Source organism: Saccostrea echinata, unplaced genomic scaffold (genome assembly GCF_033153115.1).
Source record: "Saccostrea echinata isolate AGI-Se365-2 ecotype Australia unplaced genomic scaffold, CSIRO_AGI_Sech_v1 ptg000029l, whole genome shotgun sequence".
In the NCBI taxonomy this organism is placed as follows: Eukaryota; Metazoa; Mollusca; class Bivalvia; order Ostreida; family Ostreidae; genus Saccostrea; species Saccostrea echinata.
The window spans coordinates 12,766,375-12,793,231 of NW_026889778.1; the positions used below are offsets into that span (position 1 = coordinate 12,766,375).

The following is a 26,857-nucleotide window of genomic DNA, read 5'->3' on the forward strand; positions in this document are numbered from 1 at the left end:
ATTCTATATTAATTTTAGACCAATACAGTAAAGATCTTGTATCAGTTTACCTTATGAAATGTGGTAATAACAGTATTAATATCAATTCTCTATAACCACTTAAAAAGTTCTGGCACGCATAGTCACCGACTTTGATGAAACTTTGTTCATTATTATTGTTTGATGCCAAAAACATAAAGCGATCAATATTTAATTGCTATGTGTCTTGGCTGTCATGGTTACAGAAAAAAATTAATATTTAGATTTTCGGATACTTTGGATACTAATAATAAGTCTGAACAAGGACGGAAATCAAATTGAACCCTCGCATGAATGGGAACATTTTACCTAGCTGCTACTTATGATGCAAAGAATTTTTTTGGAATATATCTCTTAGTTGGTAACCATGGCTAAATTTGAGATAACGTTTCATATGCTGTAAAACGCTCAGTATTAACTAAACACAATTACTATTTTCATAATCAAAATCAATCGCTAACTGTATAGAAACAATTAGAGGGGATGCCCCCAAGGCACCTAATCCCACTTCTGATGTTTATAAAGGTCTATGTCTGCTCTGCTCCCAATTTGTGTTGTCCCAACGTACTTTTGAGCTTGATTACTGTTTGTAATCTTTATTTTTCATTAGAATAGTTGACTTTAGGTTAATAAGTTATAGCAATATAATCCCAAAAATGAATATTATACTTGCCATGTAAAAATCATATCAACACACATTTACAGTTTAATTAGGTGTAATGGTTTAAAGAAGTTATTTCTCGATAATTTATAATTTAACTTCTAATCAAAAATATATTATCCGAATCATCTAAAATTATATCAAGCATATAGAATTAAAGTTGAATAATATATATTGATCGAATTTGACGAAGAAAAGAATGCTTTGGCCATGGTTACAAAGAAGGAAAAATGTTCAACTTTCCTAAAATTGTAATAATATTAGAACCTTAGCTTACGTGATTGTGTCTTGCAACAAGATAGAGATTGCATTGTTGCAAGGACGGAAAGTCGTTGGATTGTCCTCAGATATCAATATCAAAGGTTTTGACTTTACATAAAGGATTTTTTTCAAAGGAAAGTTAATATTTTTTTAGATTTTTTATACAGAGGTGTTAAAAAAGTTCGTGTATCGATGTTATGAAATTGATACTATATAGGCTGTGATTACAAAATTTATAAGGATCAAAAAAAGTTCAAGAAGTGTTGATATTTTCAGCTTGATAATTTACCAATTTTTCGTTACATACAAAAGATATTACATGATATCCCGGCCCTGTCGTCGTTTTGTTTTATGATGTCTGAAACAGTCAGATGTTGTTTCTCGATGTCCGCTCCTTCTTCATCAAAACATATTTCTTGATACCCTAGTAATAAATACTGATTGAAAGCCGTCTTGTTTACATGACTTCATACATTTATTGACTGTGTCAATAAATGTTTTGATATACCTTTTCTGACATACATATATCTTGTGCTTAATTCTATGATGTAAATTTCCTTTACCCGCACTGCGGTAAAACTTGGACAATTCTGTCACTGTCAAACGCTAATGAATGCAAATACGAGATTTAGCTGATACCGCCTACAGTGTGTCGTTAGCGTACCATTATATTTAATCGACAAGTCCATTCTCATTCCGCGGTAAAACATCGATATTTTTATTACCGCTCAGTAAAACATTGAAAATGTTAGACTTTCTTTAGTATAGATTTATATAAGAGCCAATTTTTAAAGGTATAGCAATAAAATTTCATTAACAGCTGATTTCAAAACATCATACTTTAAATGGTCCTGTACTTAAGATAAAGATCCTCAGTTGACTTTGGCAGTTTTATCCGCTCATCGAAGTTTAAGTTCTGCCGCACGCTGGCAACGTCAATTTTCGACCTAACTTTTGACACCCGGACCGCGAATCGCATTAAAAATAACTCTCTTCTCTTTGAATCTTTTGTGCCGTTTGAAAATAGGTAATCTGGACTAATTCTGTCTCCCTCCGGTCTGTTTATTTTTATGTTTTTAAAAGTGGAACTATAGATTGCGGCAAAAATACCCCCTCCCCCTTTTTTCCGGCGTCATTTCTTAACCACTTAGTTTTTATCATCCTCTATTAGTTTACGATAAGATCTTATAGAACAGATAAAATGAGGTAAAATTTTTCATTTTACGACACATTTATGTCACATCTAGTGAATTAAATTCATTATTGAATGACAAATGCTCATATCTGAAGATTTGTTCCTTTTAGACTCACTATATAAAAACACATCGCATTTTTTGAGGTTACGTTGCGTGGTCAAACCATTGCTTACTGAAACATTTACAATTTATTCAAAGATAAAACATGTGTCTTATAGTTTATTCTGTAGACAGAAAATATGATGTTGAATAGATGTGTATAAATTCATTGATGTACCTTTAGCGGTTTTAATTTTGTGGCGCCAGTCATCGAACTTATTGATAACCCCTTGTATTTCATATATTTTCCATTGCAACGCTCTATTTCTGGAATGAGTTTTGAACTTTCTGAAATGTTGAAAATTAGACCACATCTTTTATTTAATATGAGTTTTATGGTATCAGATATTTTAATATAGCGGGTTTAAAGAAACTATGTGATAATGCTTGCCACGACTTCTTTATAAGAATGAAATTAATTACAGAGTGTGCATAAAAAAGGTAAATTGTGATAATTTCAATCCATTATCCTCAAAGTTTCAAGTTGAAATTAATACTGAGATAATTTTTTTTATTGCAAAAATATTTGAATAAGCCTTATGAAAGAAAGAACTTAGATAAATAATTTTAGTTTAGATTTTAAGGATATCCACAGAATTTATTAAAAAAAAAAAAAAAATTAAATCTACATATAAAGATTCTATTGGAATATACATTTACTTGCATCTATTTGTAGCAAAATGTACTTGAAGAATGCATAATTTTCCTGACACTCTATTTATAATTAGTTATTTCATTCAATTTCATTTATAAACGTTTGTTCCTCTCAAATCCTACATTTTGAATTGTCATTTAGTGTTTCTAGTTGTATCTAATAATCTGATGTATTTTGATTAAAGAATATGATTGAAGCACCGCCACGCCCTCTGTCGGCGGAGTGTTAACCTACAAATTGAAGTTACATGGACGTGTAATCTTAGCCAACTGTATGTAATATGGAGGTCATGTTTGGACGGTATAATTTTACAAAAAAATCATGTATTCAGTAATTTACGATAGGACTGTTTCCTTTCTTATTAATTTTATTCAAATAATAATAAGAAACGTATTTAGAAATTTATGTCTCTGCATGTAATGTCAATTGATATTATGGACCAGAGAAATGTATCTCAATTAGATAATAAAATCATTGTAGAAGAATATGAATAGCATGTTTATTATGGAATTATTGGATTTGTTAAAGATTTACAAATAGACAAACCGTGACAATTATACGATATGATGAGAAATAATATATCTTTACTGTAAATTTAAGTGATGAAATCAAGTTTCTTATTTTCCTTCTTTCTTCATTACGGCCGTCGACTTAGATGATACAAAGAAGAGTTGATGGCTCTGTGAAATTCTTCAGGGGATGGACAGAGTATAAAACTGGCGACCTCAATACTGAGTTCTGGATAGGTGAGTATATATACCTATCCCTTTCTGTCAAATCGGGTAACATGATTCCATTTTAGCGGCCATTGCTGAATCCAAGCAATAGCTACAATGTGATTACACGCATAAAAATAATAATGAGTAATTTTCTTAGGCATTCCCTCTGGAATCAATTGTTAAATAAAATATTTAAAAGATATAACTCATAGATATTGTTGACAAATTTTGTCAAGTATGTATTGTTAGAAATATGAAAAATAAAGGCTAAAAGTATATACAATAAAAAATGTATCGAGATAGTTCGATTTCACTGAATAATTTCTTGGAGTATTTGAAACATATTGTTTCAATAATTTGGTTTTATTTTATGTTTGAAGGTCTAGACAACATCCATTTCCTGGGTACAAACGGATTTACAGTTCTTCGTGTGGAATTAGAATACGGTGCAGAATCACTTTATGCTGAGTACAGCAGTTTCTATATAGCAGGGGAGGATGACAAGTACCGAATTCGTGTGTCTGGGCACAGTAGAACAGCCGGTAAACTCTGACGAAATGATTCACTTCATTTCTTTTTCCGTGATCGGAAGGCCGTGAGTTCGAATCTCGGCCGCGACTGACATAAGTCGATAAAAAATAGGTAGCAACTGTTCCTTCGCCAGGCTCTCGGCACTTTGAAGTGAAAGTTGCGGGTCCTTCGGATGAGACCTTAAAAACCGAGGCCGTGTGTCATGGCAGGCGTTGGCACGATAAAGATCCCTCACTGCTCAATGGCCCTGAGTGCCGAGTAAAGGTCTATATTTGAAGCCCTTCACCGGTATATGGTGACGTCTCTATATGAGTAAAAAATTCTCGAATGGGACGTAAAACAACACACAATCAATCATTTCTTTTTCTTCAATTTACATTAGGAAAGAATAGTTTTATATAAATTAAATTCAATTCTCTTGATGTCCTCAAAAGCAAAAATAAATTGTTTTGATATTTTATATTTCAGAACATGTTACATGCATCTATGACAGTGGAAGGAAGCATTTTATTTGGGTTCTCTTATTCATGCATAAATGTTGATACACTAATTCAGAGGTGTATGTACAATGCTTATTTTGTTAGATTTGATGAAAGTAAAACAAATCATTGATCACCTATTTATAGAAAAATTCACTTTCGTATTATTTTTGATGTTTGCAGGTGATGGAATTTCATGTACAACCAGGAACTGTAACAACGATGCCCAGTTTTTGACCTTTGATAATGATAATGACAGTGAAGCTTCTGCAAATCATTCTCAAAGATGGCTACGAGCCTGGTGATATCACGATTGACATCTGTCAAATCTGAATAGAGAGTATGGAAACAATAATAATGGAAAAGGCATTAGCTGGTTTTATTTCAAAGGATGGTCAACTCTCTGACTGGTTCGCGTAAGATGATTAGCGAGATCTAGAATATAGTGTAAATTCTAAAAAGTCCAGATGTTATAAAGCATACATGTAACAGGACTATTGTAAGATATGTTTAACACGAGTACATTTATAGCGAAAGTGTGCTTATCAGTCATACCCCTAACCCACATGTAGTAAACAAGGAGTTGATTCATGTACAGTGTACCATAATACACAATTTACAGAAAAATACAATAAAAAAAAACAACAAAAAAACAGGAATTACACATAACACAAGCGTTAAGCTATAATTGTGTTTAAATATACAATGTAATGTCATTAAATGAGAAAAAAAAACAATATGTCAACTATTATAAAAGTAGTTATATTTTCTCAGAGGATGTGCACTAATATAGCCTTAATATTTTGCGTTTTATTAGGCTTTTAAGTTCATTTTATAGCTACATGCAGACAATGGTCTCATTCTTTGTATTAAACTTGGTTTTGTTTCATTATCCCCAAGCTTGAAAGGCGTAATAGTTGTCAGCAATTAATTGTTTCTTCTTGCGTTTTTATATGTTGACTACTGTACATTCCATATTTCACGTGAAACGACTCGTGCACGTCAAATCGCGAGAACTTGTATTCGCCAGTGAACTGTTTATCTTGTTACTCCAGCAATAAAAAAGAAAGGCAAGTAATTTTATCCCGGAAGTATTTTTTCTCGTCAAAGACGACAATAGATTCCCTGTATATATTAAGATATCTCCAGATATAAAGATGCAATCCAAAATGTTTAAATAAAATAAACGTCAACCGATCTCCTTCATTAAGTCATTTAAACATCATGAAAAATATATCTTTTTGTTCTGTCTTTGCAAAGAGGACCGGTTCCCAGACCCTTTCCCGCACCCCCTTTCCAGAAACCTAGCGAATGACATGGATGACCTAATAATCTTGTACATGTATGGTCGCCAGGAGGTATATGCTAAATAACATTTGAAATAAACTTATTCCAATAAGATCTGAATCATTAGAGCTTAGATAAACAAGAGAAGATCCTTTCAAAACAATTTGAATTCAGGTCCTATGATTACGTTTACTTGGCAAGTGGCGTCTTCGATATTTTAAGGAAGGATTCCTCTCGAATTTAATGTATTTAAAAATTTATGAAATGTTCACATATTCAAGAAGACTATATCACCAAGTGATGGTATCCATAAGATTAAATTTGACCGTCATTAGCTTTTTTCTTGACATGTTTTACTTTTTGCATAAAAAGATTTTACCATATAGGGTCTATCAGATGATTCTACTAAATCAAGATAAATAATTAAACTAAAATAGATTTTGTCTAACCCGAATACCCTCTATTTTTCTTAATTTTTTAGGGAATAGTAGATATTATTATTATCTTCATATATTTTAATTTTTCCTATTTTCACATATGGAGAAGTGGTCAAATAGAGCTACAAAATAATACAAACAGAAAAATTTGACCGCTTAGTAAGAGCGAAAACCCCTTTTTTTCTGATTTTTTGCTCAAATCTGTTCTTAGATTTGAAACTTCAATAATGCTATCAAGATTGGAGTTTGTTTAGGAAATCATATTTATGTGATATATTCTAAAACTTTAGTCCTTAGTTATGATAATATCAGTTTCTTCACAAAATGTCTTATAATCATTAATTGTTTTAAAGTTTAACTAAGTTCATTCTTCTGTGGTAATCTTAAGGAGCAGAAAAAGGAGATATTTTTATACGCCGCCTCTCTACCAAAAACTTAGTCCCTGCTAGATTTCAAACTAAGTTTACCATTTCTATTTAAAGTTGTACAATTATAAGAAGGAAAGAAAAACATAATCTTTTAAATCCTTTACAACTAAATATGTAAGACATATAAGCATATATACTTTGAATATTTCATTTAGTCAGAAACCAGACAAGAATCCCTCCCTAACCCGAGCTAATTAATCTGTAGCAGAAAAACAAAGGGTGATTTTAAACTGTTTCCAAATAGTATCATACCTCTTTCCAGCGAATGGCGTAACTGTTTTTTGGTGTGTTTCAGCATTATTCAGGCTACATGTATATAGTGATCCTAATCACATCTGTGAAGGAAGCTGACAAGTCTTTGTTACTCTCCGATTATCAACGATAACTACAGAAATATCCATACATTAAAAATCTAGAATGTAACAAAGCCCTGGACTGCAATGCGGTTGAAATATACACGTCCGTTGCAGGAAATATTTATCGGTTAAGCAAGAATACTTCCACTGCTTTAGTTAATTGTTCCAATCCCTGTTCTTTTACAAAGCGGCTAAGCGGAGCCGAGCCGTCTATGAGATTGATCAATCCAATATATCTCTGTAGACAGTTAGTAACAAACCTAATAAGTGATTTATTTTCTTGAGGATCATAGTGCGATAGACATAAAAACAAGACAGGCCTGTAGCAACATATATCAAAGGGGGGTAGGGGCAGCCACTAAAACAATTACAAACAAGAAAAAATTAACTGTTAAAGCTCATGATGGATTAGAATATTCCTCTAAAATGTTGAGAAACTTTTAATGCAATAGATGGCACACTTTCCACCCTACTGCAACAAAAAGTGTGCGTGTGGGAGGATGTGTGTGAGGGTGGGTGGATGGGCAAGGCATTTGAATGATACATGTATATAGGCTACAATAGTGTCTACAGCATTAAACACTGAGACCCCCCCCCCTCTCGAGCTCGTAGAACAACGGGCGTGTGGGAGGATGTGTGTGAGGGTGGGTGGATGGGCAAGGCATTTGAATGATACATGTATATAGGCTACAATAGTGTCTACAGCATTAAACACTGAAACACCTCCCCCCCCCCCCCCTCGAGCTCGTAGAACAACGGGCCTGCAAAAATTGATGATCAAGATAAATGATTACAGCATGTAATTTTAATTCAAAATTTAAGTGTCCCAGCATCTCAACAATTTTTAGTATCTTGTTTCGTCCAATTTCACACAGTCAGATTCTTTCAAAATTAACAATATTACCTTTTTCCGTCAAGCAATCTTGATAAATGTTTGAGGCACCTTTATTTACTATGAATACTTTGTTTCTGTTCAGTGTTAGGATTCTACTTTAAAACGTTTTTTTCCTCTCTTGTTTGAGCGAATCTCGACGTGACGCAGTCACAACAAAACTGACGTCATTGCTTAAAAGGACCTCTACCCTAATTTCAAAAAAAGAAAACATTATGGAAGGTGGTCTGCGTAATAGATCTCCCTATAATTTGGATCACACTTTGGCTGGTTATTCCAATGAAAATGTAATATAACGTCATTATGTTAAATTTAGGAGGAAACGTGATTGTGAATTGGAGATGTAAAATCGGGTGTCATTTCAAAGTCTGATGCTAGTTCATTTACTTTCATCACGTTTCAATTGTTTTTTCTTTAGATTATGTCACAATATTCATAATAATAATATAAGTATTGATGATGGATCAAGTTCAACTGGAATGAAATGATGAGTAATTTTTATATATTGAATTTTCTCAAGCATTTGTATAACACCGAAATTGTATCTACATTTATTTAAAAAAATCAAAGAATTTTTAATTGATATTGCAATTGAATTTCATTTATTAAATTGCCAATCCTGCCTATATCCTGCTTGTTTTAATGAGAGATACATTTTTGAACTTTTCTTTTAAGATAAAATTATTTTAAAACCGTTCTTACAAAAATTAACGTTTCTTGTGTCGCTTGTTTAAGAAACACTAAATTTCCTACCGGGAAAATGGATCATAAAATCTGTTTGAAGTGTGAGTTCACATACTGAAGCTATAATAATCCAACTCTCATTCCTGCTTTCATAGGCTATTGATTCATTTATAGGATATGGAGCGTTTCCCCACCAAAGGTCACCATCTGTATCGTAATTCCACGATTAAAGATGTATATAGACTTAAGTTTCCTTAAAATTGCAGATATATAACACTTTAATTCGTTCACCTATTCAGAGATCCTGCATGTTTGCTAGCTATTGCAAATCTATGGTTAAATTCATTAAATTAGCTTTACCATTCATTATTGTAAAGTAGATTAAAGAAAATGCAAGGAAATACCAAAAGAATTACGTTTTCTTTATGACTCTAACACAAAATAAATTAATTAGATATTTGTTTCTGTCAATAATCAATATCATGCCTTACTTAAAAAAAATAGTCACACATGCGAAAGTCATACCCATTGAAAAAAAGTAACACCTGAGTATTAATTAACTCAGGCTACAATCTCTAAAGATCGATAGATATATATTAAAATAGTATGGAAATATTTCCAATCTTATGAAAAGGTTCTCTTGATCGCGAATATTTGATGACATTTGTTACAGCAGATACTGAATTTACAATCATTTGCTATTCTCACAAATGACGAAACAAAGCAAAATTGCATTACTGTGGTTTATTTTACCTGAGTATAAAAGCAAGCTACAAGTAGGATTGCAAAGGAATAACCGATACCTACAGCATTCGATGTTGATATGGTACTGAACAATACTATGCAGAGTATATTGGAGACGTTGTCGTCAACACCAGGGCTTGAGGATGATGACCATTACCACGACCACCATGATGATAATTTGAACAATGATCATGACCACGGTCATTTTCATGATCTTCATGAAACACTCATCGATGACACCATCACTGAAATAGTGCTAGTGCTCTTTTGCTTGGGTTCTGTTTCCGTCATGGGATTTGTGTTGAACGTCCTCCTCATCACTGCAATTTTGTTGACGAAGAAACTCCGGAAGACAACAGGGCTCCTGATTGTTTCCGTGTCGTCAAATGATTTGTTTTTGTGTTTATTCGTATACCCTATCTTAGCATATGGAAGTTTGAAGAATGAGATGGAATACGGTGACACGTGGTGTAAAATTTCTGCTGTAAGTCTACAGATATGTACATATGTTCGAATATGTGCATTTCCAATGGTGGCGTATAAACGATACCAGTCCTTAACACGAAAGACAACAGACGGAAAACAACGAACTTTGATAGTTATGGTGATAGCTTCCTGGGTTTTTCCAATATGTATGATTATTATTCCCTTAATCATATTTGAAAATGTGCACATTGAGTATTCTTCTACATACGATGCCTGTATAATTCACAATTTATTGGACTATTTTTCAGAAGTTCAATTTTGTATTTTCTTAATTTGTTTTCTATTAACATGTATTTTATACATAAGGCTTTTCAAACATCTAAAATTTAAAGTGATATCTGGTAACCGAATAGAGCCACCTACATTATTTCAAATACATCAAAGAAAAATTCGAGCTCAATTTAACCGTATGATGGCGATCATGTCAGCTGTATTTTTCATTATTGTTTTCCCATATCTTTGCTTCAGAATGGTTGATAAGAGTCTGGGTGTCATTCACCGTCTTGTTCACAAAACATCTCTTATGTTACTAGTATCCTGTAGTTTATTTAATCCACTCACCCTTATTTTTACGAACAAATGGCACAAACTTGCCATTAAAAATATAATTTGCTTGAGATCTCCAAATATCGTCATTCCATTGAATGTAAATGTTTCGTAAACAGCAAAGCGTTATTCTTTTACTGTAATTACATTCTTTTATAGAAGTGTTGATAAATCTTTTTTATGCGTACGCTTAAAATCATTTTTGTAAAATATATCTACGAAGTGAATCATTTCTAAGAGTGTTTTCTATAGAATTTGTTGACGGTCACTTTTTACAGATTTGATATTTTAAAAGAAAATTGAAATTGGTAGAAAAAAATTGTAGGTGAAATTCCTTAAAGTTTCTGAATAAGTTAGGATAGTGAGTCAGTGGGCTCGTTACTTTTTAGCAAACTTTTCAATCAATTAAAACATACCAAAATTCGTATCGTTTTAAAGCGTCAGAATTCACGAATGGTGCATAAATTCATTAGCTGAAGGCATAACATTATGTTGCAGCTGATTATATGCTTCATAAAGAGTATATTTTTTGGCATCACGTTTCAGCAAACATAAATGTGCTGTCGTAAGGTATTGAATGGAATCTCAAATGCACCTTCAGAAATTAATAACGCTCAAATGATAAGTAAATTACAAACCGTGTGCAAATCATCGGTGTATTTAAGTGCCTAGACAATTTATTGACCAAAAGAATAGCTTTGGGTTCTCTGAAAAAAGTAAAAGAAATTTCCTTATTGTTAATTTTTGACTAATATCACGGCCCCATAAGGTTTTAGTTTTAAGAGGATATGTATACAGTAAAGCAATGTATGATAATGAAGTCAGGTTGACAAATGTATGTTTTACACTGACTCGGCCATGCATATACGAACTGACATAATAATTATATAAAGTTGTTTATGATTTTTTCTTTTTAACAAAATATTTGTCATGTATCAACATTTTATTAAAACTTCTTTATTTGTTTCGGTATATTTGAGCAGTCAAGCAAAAGTGTCTACGAACTTTCTCGACAACTCCCATAACTTTGAAAGCGTTGTTTAAAATCCCTGTAAAATAAGTTAAATTTTACGAAGATTTAAGCATATATGCTTATATGCCTGTGCCTTAAACTTCCCACAAATTGAAAATACCTGGATTTGAGATTTTTCCTTTTAAAATACTTATTTAAATTCAGTGTGTGTTTATAAATAAAAATTTGATAAAGTTAAATAAAAATATAAGAACTAACGAAAAAAAAAAAGTAAATCATCAAATAAAGAAATAGATAAAGGAATTAATTGTGACTGGTCTGATGAACGGATAACCTTATTAGAGGGGGATATTTCCTGGAAACCATTTAACTTTATTTTGTTTTTGTTTCTTTTTTTCCCCTGCTAATTCTGTATTGTTGATCTTTTTTCCTAAGCTCCCTGAATCTTTGTTTTTTTTTAAACAAAGAAAATTGACTATTGCAACCTCTGATATTTTTTTTAGTAACCTTGTGGATGTAATGTAACGTAGATACAAAGTAGTTGGCCATATTTTTTTTAATCACACATGTATCAAAAGCTTAGGGATTCTGTATCCTTTTTTAATATGAAAACTCATCTCACAAAGCGTAATGCTGTAGCTAAATGAAGATATTTGTTGTAAACACTCTTAAAAAGTTTCAGGGGGGGGGGATCCATTTTTTTTTTCTTTTCTGAAACGGCAAACTTACACCTATACATATCCAAAATAATTCCTAGATTACAAGAACATGAACATTTTTGTTTGTCTTGGAAATATTTTGTTTGATTTAATATACACAACTCTTATCATTATAACACCAAGTGTCAAAGATAATTATGTTTATAACACATTGTCGTAATTACAGATGAACATTATTCGTTATTTTCACCTTTTCGTATTAAAAAAAACTACGACCTAATAACCACTGCGTTGCCTTGTTCTTATGTCTACCTGCAGCTGTTTTGCGTAAAACACGTCAATAGCTAAAAAAAAATCAAGCACACTGATAATGTCCGGTTTTTTTTTTTAGGAATAATGGTATGTTATTTTATACCTGAATTAGGCAGACAATCTAATAATGTATCAAATGAATGATTCAACACTTCTTTTGTCCAATTCGGCATTGGGTGAAATTTACAATTCGCATCCACGTTATCTGAGTGTATTACATGTAACTTCAATGCAGATCTAGCTTAAATTGTAAATAAAAATTAACAGGGAGTGGTTGTGTTCGCCAACATTAGACAATGTCTCAACCAATTGACAAAATGGATAGTGTATATATATATATATATATATATATATATATATATATATATATATATATATATATATATATATATATATATATATATATATATATATAACACGTCGTATTTTGAGTTTGCACAGCGTGGTCATACCATTGCTTACGGAAACAATTACAATTTATTCAAAGATAAAACATGGGTCTTATAGATTATTCTGTAGACAGAAAATATGATGTTGATGTTGAATTAATGTGGAAAAAATTCATTGATGTACCTTTAGCGGTTTTGATTTTATGGCGCCAGTCTTTGAATATTTTGTTAACACATTGTATTTCATATATTTTCCATTGCAACGCTGTATGAAATGTTGAATTTTAGATCACATCTTTACCATAAAAATTGCATAACAATCATTTAGAAATGTGCTTTGAAGAAAATGAATGACACAGAGTGTTATTTGAAAATCACTTTTGGGATTATTTTTTCGCAGGCGTTGCAAACAAATAAATTTCTATCTTTTCTTCTTAAATATGTTACAAGAATTTTTCTCTATTATTTGGCTACATTTCAACTTATACTTATTTTTATTTCTTGAATGAAAATCTAATCTAAATAAATGAAATAAATCATTGTCTTTCAATGTTTGGTTTCCTTTGTAACTTATGTAATAATTGATTTACTTTTTTTCATTGGAAATAGTCACTCTCAAATTTTTGCATTGCTGCAAAAGTTAATGATTTGACGATAAACATGTTCAAATATGTTCAAATATGCTATGTTTCAAACTTTAAGAACATATTGCCAATAGCCATGACAGACGAAAACCATTTTTTTTTAAATTTAATGTGAGTTTTATGACTTCAAATACTTTCATCATAACGAGATTGAAGAAATTATCTTATTATGCTTACCACGACTTCTTTATATGAATTAAATTAATTATAGAGGGTGCAAAAAAGGTTAATTGTAATAATTTCAATCCCTTATCCTGAAAATTTGCAAGTTGAAATTAATATTTAGATAATATTTTATTGCATAAATATTTGAAAAATTAAACCTTATATATGAAAATATTTTAAAGGTATCCACAAAATTTATACAAACTTTAAATCTACATACAAAGATTCTGTTGGAATATATCATTTTACTTGTCTCTATCTGTAGCAAAATGTACCTGAAGAATGCATAATTTTAACTGATACTGTATTTATAATTAGCTAATTGATTAAATTTCATTGATTAACATTTGTTCTTCTTAAATCCTACGTATTGAATTGTCAATAAGTGTTTCTAGTTGTGTTTAATAATCTGGTGTATTTTGATTGAAGAATGTGATTGTAGCACCGCCACGCCCTCTGTCGGCGTAGGGTTGACTTACAAATTGAAGTTACATTGACGTGTAATCTTAGCCAACTGTATGAACACCGGAGGTCATATTTGAACGGTATGATTTTACCACAAAAAAATCATGTATTCAGTACTTTACCATAAGACTTAGCTTCCTTTCTTATTAATTTTATTCAAAGAATAAGAAGAAAAGTATATACAAATTAATCGCAGTACAGTTAAGGCAACATTTTCTATAAAAAGGCACCAAAAACGAGACACTTAAAGTTCAACCGTCTTATTTTTTAGCATGAAACTCTATCTGAAATTCTGAAATATCTTAATGGCTTGATGAAGAGTTTGTCCATCGCTTTTAACATCGGTATTTTTTGTCATCATGTGACCCTCTACAGTCACGTGAGCTCCGATTTTAGGTCAAAATATGAAATGTCAAATTTAACCAAAAAGTGCAAGGGCAAGGCAAACAATATTTGAACTGCACAATGTTTCATTGTGTCCCTTAGTATCTATTCTATCGTAAAACTGATGCTCATTCAGTCAGATTTCTGAGATATTTAAGTTATTCATTGAAAACAGACACCAGTATTCAAAAATAGGGTATTTTTCATCATTTAATCGGGAATTTTAAATTGCCAAATGAATTACAAAGAAATGAGCATCACTTTTTAAAAACTGTACAGTAAAATAAAGAATTTAAAATAAAAACCTACCTCTTGGATTGTCGCCTTGCCCTTGCACTTTTTGATTAAAAATTGAAATCTTAACACATTCATTCTAAATATAGTTTTCAAACGCATCATTGACCCAGCGTGGGAGATAAATCTGTGGTACTTAATAGAGTGTGTGTACCTCGCAAATTTTGAACAAATAATACTTACGGACTGTGCTAGGCTTTATTTCATTAAATCAAATCGGTATGTCTAAAAAAAATCTTTGACTTTATTTTGTATATCTTCGTTCTTTTATACTCTACACAAGACGTATTTGACACCTACCGCATTTCCTCCGTTCGTCAACAATAGGCCTCAAATTTGCCGTAACATCTATCATGTAAATCAATTGGAAAATACCCATGGTTAAAAAATATTGAAAGATTCAATCATTTGTAATAAAGAATAGACAGCCGCTATCAATGATAAAATATTTATTCTCCCCAAGCAGACACAGAGAAAAAATATCTCCGACAGAACTTAGTTTTTTTTTTTTTTACATATGTGATTATTTTAGTTATCAAACCGTCAACTGTTTAGGGATTCTAGACTACGTTAAAAGTTTCAAGAACAGGAGGAAGGGTTTGGGGAGCTTATTCCTGTATTTAATTACATGTACCTGTTCTCCTTTCTCATTACAGATCTACCCCCCCCCCCCCCCCACCCCATCACCAGTTTGCCTCTGGCTCCTTTGATACCATATACCTTACTTGCACGTAAAAAACAAATTATTAAACAGTGTTGACATCAGGTTTTACTTATTTGGGTATTGTAGCACAAATTGGGGGGGGGGGGGGCTTTAGTCTCATTTTTTTGAGTTATTATCAATCCATGCGCAAACAAGATAATCAAAGTAAAACTTTGTAATCAAGAAACATATACTCTGTTAAAGAACAGGTGAACACAATATACATGCTGAAATTTAGATCTTGTTGGTACCCAAAAACACAGATAGGCGCGTAGCCAGAATGGAAGTGAAATGTACGCAGAGAACGGCTGGGGTCCGCTTTGAGACCCCCAGTTGGTCCAGGGCGAAGCCCTGATGAGGACCCATGGGCGAAGTCCCTGGAAGCTCATGGGTTTTACCAAATATTTCATTCAAAATCATGCCATTTCGATTTTCTTTAGAAAATACAAGACATAGTACTTAATATTGCTTTTAACACAGTAAAATACTTCCGTGCAAATTTATTGTACATGTAGAGGCTGAATATTTTTTAAAATGATATATTGGGATCATCTACTCTTTTTTAACTTTCAGCAACAAATATAATTAATTTCAATTATTAACAAAAATAATGTTATATTTCAAATCATATTCTAGTGGATCACATTATCAACGGTTGATATTTTCTCAAAGATCTTTAAAAAATTATCAATGTGTTGTTGAAGAATTACAAATTAATAAATGTTTTATTTGGTTGTGGCAATGATTTAAATAATAAAACATTACAATTTTTTTTCATAAAGACATGGTAATGTAAAATTTGAATTTGAATCGAAACAGTATGTCGAGATAAAATAATTTGAAACACAAATATTTGCTGGATGGTATTGATATTTTTTCTCTTCTCACAAATCTCTCCCTTCCCTCCCCCATCCCATTTTTTTTAATTTGAAAACGATTTGTACACATCTGCGTATAGGCAGCTACGCGCCTGTCAGAATTTATTCAAGTAAAGATATTCAAATCTTAACAGCCTTCAAACTTTCACCCCATTGTACTGTTAAAAATTCAAAGTATTATTTATCTAGAAAATTTATTTAATTAAAAACAGCTTTTCAAATTCAAAGGCAGGCTGTGAAGGGATTTCTGAGCAGGTGCAAAAAATAGTTCAAACAGTTCTGGTTGAAATCAATTCTGAAAACAAAATGAAATACCATTATGGAAAGTTCATTGGCGTTTTTAAAAAGTGATACTCAAAACAATGCATTGAGTAACATGGAAAACATATACATGACTCTACTGTTTTTATTATCAAAACATTTCAATAATCTTGCTAGGAATATGTATGGTTTATAGCTTATATGGAGCATACCTTTTTAGCTCACCTGAGCCGAAGGCTCAAGTGAGCTTTTCTGATCACATTTTGTCTGTAGTCCGTCTGTCCGGTTGTCTGTCCGTCTGTCCGTCTGTAAACTTTTCACATTTTCGATTTCTTCTCAAGAACCACTGGGCCAATTTCAACCAATTTTGCCACAAAGTATCCTTGGGTAAAGTGGATTCAAGTTTCTTCATATGAAGGGCCACGTCTTCTTCCAAGGGGAGATAATTAAGAATTCGCGAAAAATTAATAGCATAATTAAAAAATCTTCTTCTCAAGAACCACTGTGCTTGAAAACATCAAAACTTATGTGGAAGCATCCTCAGGTAGTGTAGATTTAAATTTGTTCAAATCATGACCCCCGGGGTAGGGTGGGGTCGCAATGGGCGATCAAAGTTTTACATAGGAAATATACAGGAAAAATCTTTAAAAATCCTCTTCTCGAGAACAGCAAAGCTATAATTGTTCATATTTATATGGTAGCATCCTCAGATAGTGTAGATTCAAGTTTCTTCAAATCATGACCCCCGGGGGTTGGGTGGGGCCACAATGGGCGATCAAAGTTTTACATGGGAATATATAGGAAAAATCTTCAAAAATCTTCTTCTCAAGAACAGCAAAGCCATAATTGTTCATATTTACATGGAAGCAACTTAGGTAGTGTAGATTCAAGTTTGTTCAACTCATGACCCCCGGGGGTCGGGTGGGGCCACAATGGGCGATCAAAGTTTTACATAGGAATATATAGGAAAAATCTTCAAAAATCTTCTTCTCAAGAACAGCAAAGCCATAATTGGTCATAATTACAAGGAAGCATCCTCAGGTAGTGTAGATTCAAGTTTGTTCAACTCATGACCCCCGGGGGTAGGGTGGGGCCACAATAGGCGATCAAATTTTTACATAGGAATATATAGGAAAAATCTTCAAAAATCTTCTTCTCAAGAACAGCAAAGCCATAATTGTTCATATTTATATGGAAGCACCCTCAGATAGTGTACATTCAAATTTATTCAACTCATGACCCCCGGGGGTCGGGTGGGGCCACAATGGGCGATCAAAGTTTTACATAGGAAAACATAGTAAAAATCTTTAAAAAAAACTATTTGTTAAGAATAGCAAAGCCATGATTGGTCATATTTATATGGTAGCGTCCTCAGATAGTGTACATACAAATTTGTTCGAATCATGACCCCCGGGGGTCGGGTGGGGCCACAATGGTCGATCAAAATTTTACATTGGAACACATAGTAAAAATCTTTTAAAAAAAAATTTGTTAAGAATAGCAAAGCCATGATTGGTCATATTTACATGGAAGCATTCTTAGATAGTGTTCATTCAAGTTTGTTCAAACATGACCCCCGGGGGTCGGGTGGGGCTACAATGGGTGATCAAAGTTTTACATAGGAATACGTAGGTTAAATCTTTAAAAATCTTCTACTCAAGAACAGCAAAGCCATGATTGGTCATATTTAAATGGAAGCATCCTCAGATAATGCAGATTCAAATTTGTTCAATTCATGACCCCCACCCCCACCCCCACCCCCAACCTCTTTTATATTTAAACTTTTCAACCTTTCAAGATTGAAGTGATTTCTGCTTTTTCCTAGCCATAGTGCTCAGGTGAGCGATGTGGCCCCTGGGCCTCTTGTTATTTTGTTGGTGGAAACACTTGCTGCCTGAATGAATTGTTCAAATTGTTTGGGAGTAGCTACAACACAATATATATGTAATGAGTGAATAACATAATGATTACTATTGTAGAATGAAATGACACTGCATTGTACAAAACAAACCATGCTATACTATATTTTCTGAAATTCATAAAATAAATAGAAATAAACTTTTGATACAAAACTTTTTTGGGAAATTGAAACCTATGAGATTTGCAAAAGTAGAATTGGTAGCTATACTTAATTTAAGTAAAAAAAAAATCAATATACTAGAGATAACATTTAATTCTTTCACCTATACAACATTTAAAAAAAAATTAACACTGGCATACTATAAAATTAATGTGAAATGCTTTAGTGTGATCATACCCAGTGGAGAAATTGATGCATCTATTTTGATAGTTCTAGCTGATGTAAATGCCAGTTTTACTGCATTGCAGTTTGTGACGGACTGTAATAATACATCTTATTGTACATGTTCATGGTTATTTGACATCGATGTAAAGAATAGTATGTCTACATGTTAATACCTATGCACATACACACCTTAATGAACAGAAAGGGACCTAGGGAGGTAATGCGGATCGTCTCAGTTTTCCATGATTTCCCGAAATAACGTCATCATCTTCTCATCAAAAAGATAAAGAAGGCCCAGGTCTCCTATTTTATCCCTATTCTCTTTAAAGATTGCCTGATTGTTGCCTTTATCCACTGCATATCTCAGCCGCTGTTCCCCACTTTTTTAGATGTAAACAACACTCCGTGTCACCGAGTGCAAGTGCTTGGCTGAAGCCGAATGCAGCCAAACAACACAATAAAAAGAGAATTATTTCGAAGACGTGTTGTTACTATATAAGAGAAAATCACTAATGTTTACTTATTTAAACCTGAAAATACAGACATTCATTACAAATTCTCGCAATCATCATTAAATAGCTTTTTTGAGCTCTATTTCCTTATATGGATCTATCAAGGCGGAGCAACTGTCATGACGTCAACCTCATTATGACCTCATTACCATATTATCTTCATGTGTAGCCTTAACTGTACTGCGATGTCTCTGCATGTAATGTCAATTGATATTGTGGACCAGAGGAATATATCTCATTTAGATAATAAAATCATTGTATAAGAAAATGAGTAGCATGTTTATTATGGAATTATTGGATTTGTTAAAGATTTACAAATAGACAATCTGTGACATTTATACGATATGATGAAAAATTATATATGTTTAATGTAAATTTAAGTGATGATAATCAAGTTTCTTATTTTCCTTCTTTCATAATTACGGCGGGTCGGTTAGATGATACAAAGAAGAGTTGATAGCTCTGTGAACTTCTTCAGGGGATGGACAGAATAAAACTGGATTTGGCGACCTCAATACTGAGTTCTGGATAGTATACATGTATATATCTATCCCTGTTTGTCACATCACAAGACATGCTTCCATTTTAGCTGCAACTGCCGAATCCAAACAATAGCTACAAAATGATTACACTTATAAAAAAAAATGATAATGAGCAATTTTCCTAGGGATTCCTTCTCGAAGCAATTGTTGAATAAAATATTTAACAGAATATAATTCAAAGATATTGTTGACAAATTTTGTTACGATTAGTATGTGTTGTTCGTAATATCAAAAATAAAAGTTTAAAGTATATACAATAAAAATATATTGAGATAGTTCGATTTCACTGAATAGTTAATTTAAAACATATTCTTCTCTAATTTGGTTTTATTTTATGCATGAAGGTCTAGACAACATCCGTTTCCTGGTTACAAACGGGTTTACAGTTCTTCGTTTGGAATTAGAATACGGTGCAGAATCTGTTTATGCTGAGTACAATAGTTTCTATATAGCAGGGGAGGATGACAACTACCGAATCCATGTGTCTGGGTACAGTGGAACAGCAGGTAAACACTGACAAAAGGATTTAATCCATTCCATTTCCTGAAGTATTCAATTTTACATTAAGAAAGAATAGTGACATATAAAAGTAAAACAAATTAAGTCAACTTGAAAGATATCTCCGGAAAAATAATTAAATTGCTTTGACATCTTTTTTAATATTACAATATAATCTGTATGGTAATGGAAAGAAGAAGTTTATTTGGTTCTCTTATTTGTAAACAAATAAGACTATGCGTCACATTTCCCTTCAATAAAAAAATGCTAAATTACATTATTATTAATTTTTCGTTTGTTTGTTTGTATGTTGTTTAACGTCCGAATATTTCACTCATATGGAGACGCCACCACTTGCCGGTGGAGAGTTGCAAATTTTGTCCTATGCTCGGCATTTACGGCCATTTGGCAGTGAGGGATCTTTATCGTGCCAGCACCTACTGCGACACGGGATCTCGGTTTATACGGTCTCATCCGAAGGACCGGTCTCCACGTCCCACAGTGGGATTCGAACCCACAACGTAAGGATCAACTCCTTACTTCGCGACTCTAGAGCAGAGGCTCTAACCACTGCGCCGCGCGGGCGACCTCGATCTTTATTAATAAACATTTTCCTGTGTTAATAATGTTTGATGTTTGCATGTGATGGTATTTCATGTTCAGCCTCGCAATGTAACAACTATGCCCGGTTTACGACGTTTGATAATATGATAACGATTACGAGGCTAATGTAAATCAAGCCTAAAGATGGCTTGGAGCCTGGTGGTATCACGATGAGCATCGGTCAAATCTGAATGGACAGTACGGAAACAACAACCTTGGAAAGGGCATAAGCTGGTATTATTTCAAAGGATGGTACACCTCCCTGACTGCCTCCCGTATGATGATTCGCCAAGCCTAGAACCTACTGTAAATTCTGAAATGTTCAGATGAAATATACAGTAGCAGAATAGGAAAACAGAAATAAAACCTGTTTAAAACGGTAACATATAATAATCATTTAGGTTACAATAAGATTGGTGAACTAAAAAAATATTTTCAATTAAAGGCTGCCGATGGTTCTAAAAAACGTTTAAAAATAAGACTTTGAACAGTTTCTGATTATACAAGCAATATATTTGTTTGTTTGTTTTGTTTTGTTTTTGTTTTTGTTTTTTTTTTTGTTTTTTTTTTTGTTTTTTGTTTTTTTTTTTTTGTTTTTTTTTTTTGTTTTGTTTGCGTGATAATCTAGTAATTATATTGTTTATAATATGTTTTTCACGTTCATAAACTATTGTTAGCAATTTCTGCACTGATAAAATAATCAAGCTCTCTCTTACTCCCCGTTTCTGTGGGAAAAATACACCTATAAAAATAAAACATTTCTTCCATTCTGACCAGTTTCAGTGGAGGAATAAAGTATTTGAGACAAATATACCGGTAGTATTAGTAAAATTGCAATGTTTTAACTCTATTCAGAGATTGAAATATAATATTTTTTTGTAAGTATATTACTGGATTATTGTACCAAGTCTATTGGTTATAACTAGTTTGGAATTAAACTTATCAAAATTTTTATTCGGTCTAAGATAATTAGACTCGCACATAGAATATTTATTACTGGATAAGACTCTTTTTGTTAAGACTTGGTTTTTATTTAGTTTATGAAAAACCATAGATTATGTAAACATTAAACATAGATCTTTTTTTCTATGTCCTGCGTAACAATTTTGTAAACTTTCAATGGAGTTTGTATATTCTTGACTTTTAGTGAAGACAGTCCGATTAGCACATCTGCACGTTACTGTATTATTGCATTATTGAGTTGGAGTATCATGGTTATCTAGCATATGACCTTAAGCATTACTTTTCGGGAATCATTCAGAAAAGCCTTACCGTTTTTCTTACGTTTTACGGGTTCATGTTTGCTCATTTCACAATTTGTATCGTTTCAATGAACTTGGCTACTATTCGTTATATTCATATTTCATTCAAAAAGGGTTTTTACATTAGAAAAATTAAAGCTTACCTACAAAGTGGTTAATTTCTGTTTTGAGGAAGTATCTCCTACTCTGAAAATTCTCTGCTGATATCATATTAATCGCCGACAATTGAAGATATCTTTTTGTGCAAATATGCTCGTGGCGGGAAAACATTTTTCGTTTGAGTTACAGTATTGCGATTGCCTCAATTAATGGTTCCAATACCCGTACTTGATAGGGAATGGTAAGAGATTTTATTTTATGACACATATTTTCTACCAGTTGTTGAACAGGGGATAAAACACGGACCCCTGGAAATTCCAGAGGTTGGATCAGGTGTTTAGGAGGGATAAGCGTCCCCTGCCGACCAGTCACTCCAGCCCTGAGCCCTATGTATTGATCACTTAGACGGAATATTCTGTAGTCAAAGTTAATATAAAAACAAAGGCTTATAATTGATACGTAATCTGTCAGGAAAAATATGACTCAGTGTTCGGTTATATCTGCTATCAAGATTATTATAACGACCATAGAATTTACGAAATGCTGATTTTAAAGGAGGTTGTTGAAATCCCTGTAACATAAACTTATCTGTCAGTACTTTGCCTCGGTTTAAAAATTGTTCGTATTCAGAGCATACTCTTGAGTATCGAATAAGTTGGGAGATATAAACACCATATGCAGATGATAGCGGAAAATTTTTACACAAATAAGGAAAGTTGACGATAGAAAAACTGAACTCAAGTTTAGTTTGTCATACAATTTAGTTGTTAGTTGTTACAATGTAGTTGGCCAATATTGTCTATAGTCAGTTAAACATTAGGATATGAAACAGATGTGACAGACTCTGTAGTGTCTTTTATATCGAGTCAAAATAACTATTGTTATTTGATAAAATGTCGTCGATATATCAGAATGTCGATTTGAAGTCCACATCTTCTTCTCATGTAGAAGTTTTTAAATAAATTCTTATTCATAACAACATTAAATTATATGAAAATTTTGCAGATTAAAATGTATAAATTTACAGATTAAAGTGTAGTGTAATTTTTTACATTTTAAAATGTAATTTTTACAGAATACAGAGTTAATTGTACAGGAAGAAGTTAAAATTTTACAGATAAATTTGAAAAAAAAGTCATCAGATGAAAGTGAATATTTTACAGGTTCAAATTTTACAGATAAAAGTATGGAGAATAAAAAATAGAAGAGTGTCAAAATGGCACCAACGTGCTTACGTGTGTAAGAAAAAAAATATCACTGAAAGTTGTCATTTTTGTCTTTTTCTAGTAAAATATCCAAAATCTGAAACTGACTCTGTGATGTCTTTTATTTTGAGTTCAAAAGGATATATGGAAGCATCTTAGGAATAAAAAAAATGAATACTGTTAATTGATAAAACGTCGTCGATATATCTAAATGTCGAAATGAAGGCCACAGCAGGAGACTTCTTTTTTTCACATGAATATTAAAATAGGTCCGCTAATAATTAGTACTTATTATACAATTAGTATACAGTGATATAAACTTAACAGAATATTGTACATTATATGATGTTTTGGTTTTGAATTACTGTTTGTGAAATGAATATATGTTAATTCAATTATTTCTTTTTAAAACATTAGCGATAACAAAAATTAGTAAACTTTATGGTGAAATAAATGTACGAAAAACCATTAAAAGAGAATTATACCCTAAAGTAATACAAATCCAGATGAAAAAAGATCATATACCGCATCTAACCTTTCCAACGTAAGCCTAAAGCTCGAGTTATCTCTACTTTAATGAAGGTGTATTTTAACGTGTACTAGTAACCAAATTGTTCAATTCAGTTCCAGATATTCATCCTCGATTTCCTTGATGAGTCCTTGTATCTTCAATGAAATTGAAAATGTTTGCCTGATGTGCAATAATCAATCTGCCTGTAAAACTTGTCTTGCTATATAAAAAGAGAATACTTTGAATACCTTTAGCTCTCTTTCTCTCAGTATAGCACAAAACCTATTTTTTAGGTTGATTTTCTCTCCATTTCCATTGTGTCTCTTTCGCTATAGTCTCGTATGGGGTTGCCTTTCATTTTTTTGCATATCTAAGGTTTAAACAGTAACAGGAAATAAATATATTAATTAGTTGCAAATTATTGAAATTGAGGCATAATTATAGAGAGAATGTCTTCTTATCTCACACTATTACAAAATCAAAACTATATATCACCAGAATTATATGATCCTAAATGAAATACAAGATCCTAATTAAAATACAAATCATTTCTGTACGTTTGGCTCCTTTATTCCCTCATTCTCTTTCTCTGTTTTTTACTTTTTTAAAAAGAAACTTCTTCATAATGTGTTGTACATGTACCTCTGAGAGGTCTTGAATAAAAAAAAACTGAGAAATGTTTATAAACTGAGATACCACTGCTTTTGATTTTTTTTAATTCATATAATAAAATGTTCAGTTATCCATAATTGAAGCAAAACTTTCGGTAGTAACACATAGACTTTATCTCTTAGCATTTTCAGTTTTATTAATATTCTAATCAAATTTATAATTTTATTTTCAAAGTCTGTTTTACGAAAATCAGATCTTTTCAATTTTGGTCTGTCATTACTTCACGGATTCAGTAGAAAATCATTAGATTTTTGATTGTGGATGATTTTTTGTCAAACGATCTTGAATAACTATGGTTGTATGGGGTAACTTGAATAATACGATTGTATGATCTGATATTTTTCTAAAACAACATACAATGCACATCAAAGCACAGAACACACATAAATTCTACATATAACTTGAGAAGGCTGGGGAATCGATACCGCCTCCATTCAGTCGAGAAATCTCTCATAATGACATACCCCCAAATTGTTAAGTACCTTCTTTGATGATGAAGGAGATAATTGTAAAGTGACACAACCTGTTTTATGTCTAATAATCTTTGACAGTTTTTTCTTATGCTAATAAATCTGCAGAAATGCATACAGTTCATGCAGATAATTATTTAATTACAGTCTACTTCGGATATATGAGATATAAGGGAAAACACTTTTTTTGCAATATAACTGAAGTTCAAAATAAGCGAAATTGACCTATGGAGACGAAATAAAACACGTTGACAAACCCAAACCAATTTCACGGTTTAAGATTACGACACTTCAGTAGTGAAATGGAATAGTTTGTTTATAAAAGATTTATTTGAAAAAAAAAAACGACATCTCTCAACCTCGATAAATTTCTGATATTATTCTGTTTCGCTTATGGCATGAAGGCTTTAAAAAAACAGAGGCTTGCTGCTGTATACATCATTTTTAGTGTGTGTTCGGATTTATCTCAAAATCCTCCGCTAATTTGAATTTAGATTTCAATTTTTTTATCTTCGCCGAACATTACTTTATTTTGAGCAATCTTAAGACAATGCCATGCTTTTTTCCCAAGAGACAATATAAAATCCCGCGCAAACGTGGGGAATAGATAGTTTTCGTGTGACGAATTTTCCCTTCGAGTTATTTCCCTTGACCGCCATCTTGGAGGTCAAACTAGTGAATTTTCCTTCTTTCTGCAACCAATTTTAAAAATGTGTATCAAAAATATAAGGGCAAAAATTTATAAGATACTAAACTTATGAATTAAAGGAAGGCTTTGATAGCTTATATTCGTAGGAAAACCTGTGTTATCTTTACCTCATTGTCCAGTCTGACAAGTTTAAATTGGTTGAATAATGAAGGAATCTGGGCTTGTTGACCTCCACTATGGCGAACAACGGGAAATGACTCTTGCTTAATTTGCGACTATCTAAAACTGCCTATTGAATTTTCAGCACGCTAACAAAAAAATCCTATAGAAAACTAAAGTTAACTATACGAAGGTCATTCAAAAAATACGAAGTAAATGTCGCTCTTCGTCATTTTATTTTTAAGACATTTAAGATCATCAGATTATTATATGTAAAAACATATATTTTGTGGGTGTTCCCTAAATGTGATGACAGTTTCTGATAAAAATGCATCCTCTTCATTTCACGGTCTTCGGCGCCTTACCCATTTATTCATAAAAGTTTCTCTGCCTTTTTATACTTAGTTTGCTAACGATTATTCCAGTATCAAGAGAAGTCGTCAATGTCTTCATTTTTTTCACAACTTAACTCTGCTTTTACTAGTTCCACAACTGTGAGCCACACATCCCTTTCAATGACGTTACTAAGGGTTTTTGACCAGATTTGTACTGATAATTCATTTCGTTGAAGGCCGTTCGTCGTCCAATACAGAGTCTCTAAAACTCAAAAAAAAAAAAAAAAAATCCATTGACATTTATACAAAGCATGCTGGGCTAACTTTTGGTGTATTTTCTGCTTCTCCCAGCTTTTTCTGAATTTTTTTTATAGAATTTTTCCTAGTGAAACACAAAGTTGTATCGCTACTCGCTGCTACCTGACATCCCACGACGTCATCTCTTTTGCCCTTTTCAATAAGGACCACTTCTCAGCAATTGATTTCTAT

At 32.3% G+C, this 26,857-nt stretch overlaps 2 pseudogenes; both read left to right on the forward strand.

Moving 5' to 3' along the window:
- The first annotated feature begins 3,112 nt into the window (after positions 1-3,112).
- On the forward strand, positions 3,113-5,058 carry LOC133194987 (ficolin-1-like; annotated as a pseudogene).
- A 14,742-nt stretch (positions 5,059-19,800) lies between these two features.
- Positions 19,801-21,304, forward strand: LOC133194988 (ficolin-1-like; annotated as a pseudogene).
- The last annotated feature ends 5,553 nt before the right edge of the window (positions 21,305-26,857 follow it).